This window comes from Embiotoca jacksoni, unplaced genomic scaffold (assembly GCF_022577435.1).
Source record: "Embiotoca jacksoni isolate LCO1_2020_lvr unplaced genomic scaffold, fEmbJac1.0.p SCAF_39, whole genome shotgun sequence".
Taxonomy (NCBI): domain Eukaryota; kingdom Metazoa; phylum Chordata; class Actinopteri; family Embiotocidae; genus Embiotoca; species Embiotoca jacksoni.
The window spans coordinates 1,050,187-1,057,178 of NW_027185391.1; the positions used below are offsets into that span (position 1 = coordinate 1,050,187).

General features: G+C 42.5%; 1 protein-coding gene across 2 annotated transcripts in view; it reads right to left on the reverse strand.

Annotated features, from left to right (window-relative positions):
* Positions 1-54, reverse strand: part of nlk2 (nemo-like kinase, type 2) — a 27,954-nt gene extending 27,900 nt beyond the window's left edge. For both annotated transcript variants that reach the window (XM_069166579.1, XM_069166578.1), the window contains exon 1: positions 1-54. This exon is cut by the window's left edge and continues 1,115 nt beyond it. The gene's annotated coding sequence lies outside the window, so the exon portion shown is untranslated.
* Positions 55-6,992: the final 6,938 nt, after the last annotated feature.

Here is a 6,992-nt window from a genome sequence, read left to right on the forward strand (position 1 = left end):
CGAAGCGGAATTAACTGATCCGGTGCAGAGGAGGTGTATCCCCCCCGCCCCCCCCAGCCCAGGCCACAACACCAGAGCGCACGCAGGCAGGCCTAGGCCTCGGCCATCCACCCCGTTTACATATTATTACAGCGATCCGGCGCTCCGCGGGCCCGGAGACGAACCCCGATCACGGAGACGCAGTGACGAACATCGACCATGACTCAAAACACACGAGAGATCCTCACAGACGACTGGCAGACAACTTAATCCCCCCATCGACAGCCGTGTCGTTTGGTCCACTTCACTCCGTCCTCACGGCTCATGAGCACCGGTCCGGGGAGACGACATCACAGCGCGGGGGGAAGTTAGGTCCTGTTAATGCGGGGAAATGTCCTGCTGCCGGGAGAGACACAGACCACAGTGGGACTCAAAGTGACAGCTCGGAGCTAGCTGCTGGGTGTCCGCGTCTCCACATCCGACCCGCCGTCCGTCCAGCCGTGGCGGGGGGCCCCGCCGCCGTCCGCCGAGGAACACTCCCGTTCGACCCGCTAAAGTCCGGGCCAGCGACGCTCCTGAGCCGCGGACATGATCAAAGTATTGGTCACGAGACAAGTGAGATGAGCAGTTGATCCAACATGGTGAAGAAGCCCTGAGCTCCTGGCGGTGAGATTATGCAGGGCGGCGGGCCAATCATCCGCCGCAGCGCTGTGACGTGTCGGTAATCTCCGTGACTGTCAGAGCGCGCAGCCAGTGGAGCGGCCCCGGTGCTGACAGCGGGTCCGCCGCTGCCCAGAGCCCAACAACAGCCACACCGGAACACCGGATCGGGCACTGGTCAGTCCGGTGAAATATGTGAAGTCCCCACCAAACAGCAAAACAACAGCACAACGAAACAATCAAACAATAAACAATTAAACAGCAAAACAACAACACAACGAAACAATCAAACAGCAAAACAACAACACAACGAAACAATCAAACAGCAAAACAATAAAATAACAAAACAACAAAACAATCAAACATCAAAGCAAACTAACAGCAAAACAATCACACAGCAAAACCACAACACAACAAAACAATTAGACAGCAAAACAACAAAACAATAAAACAACCAAACAGCAAAACAACAACACAACAAAACAATCAAACAACAAAACAAGCAAACAATTAAACAGCAAAACAACAACACAACGAAACAATCAAACAGCAAAACAATAAAACAACAAAACAAGCAAACAGCAAAACAACAAAACAATAAACAACAAAACAATCAAACATCAAAGCAAACAAACAGTAAAACAACAACACAACAAAACAAGCAAACAGCAAAACAACAAAACAATCAAAGAGTGAAACAACAAAACAATCAAACAGTAAAACAATCAAACAACAACACAACCAAACAGCAAAACAACAATACAATAAAATAATCAAACAACAAAACAACAACACAACCAAACAGCAAAACAAGGAAACAATCAAACAACCAAGCAGAAAAACAACAACACAAGCAAACAATTAAACAACAAAACAATAAAACGACAAAACAATCAAACGACAAAACAACCAAACAGCAAAACAACCAAACAGCCAGCAAAACAATCAAACAGTGAAACAACAAAACAATCAAAAAGCAAAACAACTACACAATAAAACAAGCAAACAGCAAAATAAGGAAACAATCAAACAACAAAACAAACAATCAAACAACAAAACAACCAAACAGCAAAACCACAAAACAACCACATCATCAAACAATTAAACAACAAAACAATCAAACAACAAAACAACAACACAACCAAACAGCAAAACAAGCAAACAACTAAACAACTAAACAGCAAAACAACAAAACAACCAAACAATCAAACGACAAAACAACCAAACGATAAAACAATCAGACAGCAAAACAAGCAAACAAGCAAACAATCAAACAAGCAAACAATCAAACGACAAAACAATCAAACGACAAAACAATCAAATGACAAAACCACCAAACAGAAAAACAGTAAAACTACCAAACAGCAAAACAATAAAACAGCAAAACAATCAAACAGTAAAACAATCAAACAGCAAAACAATCAAACAGTGAAACAACAAAACTATTCTTTTCGACATGATTGTCCAATAAAGCCCACTGGCACCCGAGACATAATCACCTGGTACCTGAGGTTTAGGAACTAAAACTACTTGATTAAGTTTGGGTTCAAACCACTGACTGGATATAAAAGAGTTCGTAGCTTCAGGTCTGTAAAATGGTTCTGATCCAGAAGTGTCTTCAGCTGCAATACCAGCGAGTGCCACTAGAGGTCGGCTCCAAAAAGCCTCCGGCTCCATAGACTCCCATTCAACTTCTCTCATCAAATCCAAAGTGAATAAAATGTGTCCATCAGTTATCTCGGTGTTGTTAGCTAAAGTCACTCCTTCTTATTAGTTTTCTGGAGGTCCATCTGAAAATAATCCCTCATTCATTAGAAAAGAAGATTCAAGAAGACCTGTTTTTGGGGGCGTGTCTGTTTGATTGACAGGCCTGTGTTGCAGTCAGGTTACAGCTATCGGTGGGCGGGACGTAGTATCGTCAGGTTTCCGATCAGATCGGTCAGATCCACCGCTGGCTCCTCCCCCAGCTCGTCCAAATATGGTCACTTCCTGCTCCAAACCGCTCCGAACTATCAAAGATGGTGACGGACAGAATCTGAACTGGAGGCTTCATAACGTTCACAAACCAACGATGACATCACTGATGGATGATGACATCACTGATGGTTGATGATTGGTTAAAATATAAGTCTGTTATTTGTTTAAGTAACATTACAGTTAAGTGTAGATTTTTGCTCTCACAAACATGACTACGGTCTCCCTGATTAAAACCTGTGTTTGGGCCATCTGAACTTCTAGAACCTTCTCTAAGTGGACACTGTCTGTCTTTATACTCCATCACACAACCTCCTTCTTTAAACTACCCAGTGTCTAAATGTAGATATCACATCATTTTAGAGGCATTCTTGTGAAACTAACGTGCAGCGCTGCGAACCAACTATTATATATTTTGTTGTCAGACTGGGCAACAATTACTGAAATGAAAGAAGTTAACATTTATCATATAAACAGAAGGTCAAAATTCACATGCTCCATGGGTCATAATGAGAGGATAAGTCTTCTGTCTGACTCCAATGTTGTATTCCTCACCACCATCAAACAAGAAACTACTCTTTGTTTTGAATATTGCAGTTATGTTAATATTTGCTTTGTTAAGCTTGGCTATCCAGCGGAAAATGTTCTGTCTGATCAAATACTCTTTGATTTAATAAAAATAGAATTAATCAAATTGTGCAAATCACCTGACCGGATGTCGGTTCAGGGTCAGAAAGAAACATCTACAGCATCTTGAATTATGTCACCAAAGTGAATTGAATTTTGTTGAATGTGATTCCAGTAAATAAATTGAATTATCATTAACACCTGAACCAGCACCACAATACAACAAAAAAACACTGAAGTTCAGAGAAGAATATATATACATATAACAAGTATATTGTAAATAAAAAGAAGTGCCATTTTTATTTGAAGAGATCTTGTCCTTTTTTTCCTTAAGTTTGTGGAAGGTGAGACATGAACTCCGGTGGTCCAACAACTCTTCTTTTTATTGAAAGGTTTTCGGAGGTATTCGTGACCACAGTGTTGTACCAGTGTCGGTGACTGTAGGACTGTTCAGGCAGTACGTGGCGTGTTCGACCTGTCTGAGAAAGCAAAGGGACCTCTGATCTCCTGTTTGTTCTTTTTGGCAGAAAAAAAATACACAGCTTCTTTTACAGACATTTTAATGTTAGTAGCTCATGGCCTGGTTTAAAGGTACACAGCTGCAACAGTGAGTGTCATGATATCACAGTGGTTTCACACCTGTTCATCGTGACTCTTGGCGTTAATGCTTCTTGCCAAGTCGAGAGTCTCGTCAATCCTGGTGGGTCCAAAAAGATTTAATTTCACGACACGATCGATGACTTGTTGATCTGCGTTCGTCTCAACTGCCCGTAACAGGTTGGTCAATAACTCCTACAGTGACTCCAAACTCTCCACCCTCGCACTCGTTAATGTTGCAACAACTTGCATGGGCAGGTGACCGGGCAGCACCACGGAGCATCCAGCAGCTCAGTGCAGGTGCAACATTGGATTTCCCTGCAAACTGTGGTTTTGCTGAGATTTCCAGTCGTGTACAGAAAAGAACCGGAGGTCAAGAAGGGCATGACTACACTCAGTCTGCAGGGACGTGAGTGCACTGCTGCTGGCAGTCATTTGATTCATCAGGGTCGAAAAGCAGACAAATGTAAGTTTGGCCCTCCAACGAAAATATATACTATTCGTACAGGAAGTCATCAGAGAAAGCCAAATAAACACTTTTGACCTCCTACAAGACCCTCTAACAACACGCCCGCTGAGCTCCACAGGATCTTCTGGGAAAGGTGATCCCATTTTTCCAAGGAAGCAGTTGAGAAGTTAAGATATATAAATGTGGTGGCGGGGTGTGGTTAGCTCAGCTGCAGGGGGTAGAGAGTGGGAGGAGTGGTTCAGGGAACGGTGCCGGGCAGGTGTAATGAGCACAGCTGAGCCGAATATGAACTGATGAGCTCTCCCCTATAAAGGGGAGCAGGGAGAAGGAGGAGGGGGAGACAGCATTTGCACAGAGACATTGTTGTGTGGGCCGGGCAAATAAAGGCATTTTACACCCGAACGTCTGACTGAGTGCGTCATCTGTCTCCAAGGAACCCCCACGGTAGCTCAGACCTGCTACAATAAACAATCTGTATGTATTAATATATTCAACTTATTTTTATTTCCTTGACTTCAAATTAAAGTTTCAACACTAAGCTGTGATATTTAAAAAAAAATAACATTTAAAATTATACGTTAAGTTATTTCATTATTAACCTCCTGGTTTCACTTGTGCATTGACTGCTCTAGTTTTATCCAAGTTATTAGTATAAGTTTTGTTTTTATTTCTATTAAAAAGACAGGTGTTATTTTCACAAGTTTAAAAAAACAAAACAAATGTTTTAACCGGATACCAGAACCTAAACATACACACACATTAGACCACAGATCTTCAACCGGGGGTCTTCTGCACTCCTCCAGTTTAATATAAAACACAATTTTACACAACACACAGTGGTGTGAAAAAGTGTTTGCCTCCTTCCTGATTTCTTATTTTTTTGCATGTTTGTCACTTAAATGTTTCAGATCATCAAACAAATATAAATATTAGTCAAAGATAACACAAGTAAACACAAAATGTAGTTTTTAAATGAAGGTTTTTATTATTAAGGGAGAAAAACAATCCAAACCCACGTGGCCCTGTGTGAAAAAGTGTTTGCCCCTAAACCTAATAACTGGTTGGACCACCCTCAGCAGCAACAACTGCAATCAAGTGTTTACGATAACTTCCAATGAGTCTTTTCCAGCTGTGGATGAATGTTGGCCCACTCATCTTTACAGAGTTGTTGTAATTCAGACACATTGGAGGGTTTTCCAGCACCAACCTCCTTTTTAAGGTCATGTCACAGCATCTCAAGAGGATCCAGGTCAGGACTTTGACGAGGCCACTCCAAAGTCTTCATTTCGGTTTTCTTCATCCATTCAGAGGTGGACTTGCTGGTGTGTTTTGGATCATTGTCCTGCTGCAGAACCCAAGTTGGCTTCAGCTTGAGGTCACGAACAGACGGCCGGACGTTCTCCTTCAGGATGTTTTGGTAGACGGTAGAATTCATGGTTCCATTTATCACAGCAAGTCTTCCAGGTCCTGAAGCAGTAAAACAGCTCCAGACCATCACACTACCACCACCATATTTTACTGTTGGTATGAGGTTCTTCTTCTGAAATGCGGTGTTACTTTTACTCCAGATGTAATGGGACACACACCTTCCAAAAAGTTCAACTTTGGTCTCGTCAGTCCACAGAGTATTTTCCCAAAAGTCTCGGGGATCATCAAGATGTTTTCTGGCAAAAATGAGACGAGCCTTAATGTTGTTTTTGCTCAGCGGTGGTTTTGGTCTTGGAACTCTGCCATGCAGCCATTTCTGCCGAGTCTCTTTCTTCTGGTGGAGTCATGAACACTGACCTGAACTGAGGCAAGTGAGGCCTGCAGTTCTTTGGATGTTGTCGTGGGGTCTTTTGTGACCTCTCGGATGAGTCGTCGCTGCTCTCTCGGGGTAATTTTGGTCGGCCGGCCGCTCCTGGGAAGGTTCACCACTGTTCCATGTTTTCTCCATTTGTGGATAATGGTTCTCACTGTGGTTCTCTGGAGTCCCAAAGCTTTAGAAATGGCTTTAGAACCTTTTCCAGACTGATAGATCTCAATTACTTTCTTTCTCATTTGTTCCTGAATGTCTTTGGATCTCGGCATGATGTCTATCTTTTGAGGATCTTCTGGTCTACTTCACTTTGTCAGGCAGGTCCTATTGAAGTGATTTCTTGACTGAGAACAGGTGTGTCAGTAATCAGGCCTGGGTGTGGCTCGAGAAATTGAACTCAGGTGATGAACCACAGTTAAGTTATGTTTTAACAGGAGGGGGCAAACACTTTTTCACACAGGGCCATGTGGGTTTGGATTGTTTTTCTCCCTTAATAATAAAAACCTTCATTTAAAAACTGCATTTTGTGTTTACTTGTGTTATCTTTGACTAATATTTAAATTTGTTTGATGATCTGAAACATTTAAGTGTGACAGACATGCAAAAAAATAAGAAATCAGGAAGGGGGCAAACACTTTTTCACACCACTGTATATAGTAGGGGGACCCTGCTCCATCTCTCTATCAGTTTGGGGGTCATTGGCCTAAAAACGTTGAAGACCCCTGATTTAGACAGCACAAGTAGAGATCCATTTGGTATGGTCAGTCTCAGTGGCCATCTAACCGTATTAACCAGGCCAATCTGCTTGACCCAGCTCCACCAGTTCAGAGCCGAGCGTTTAGAAAGCGTTTTATTTTGGAGGGCATGGCCGGAAGTGTGTGTGTTTTT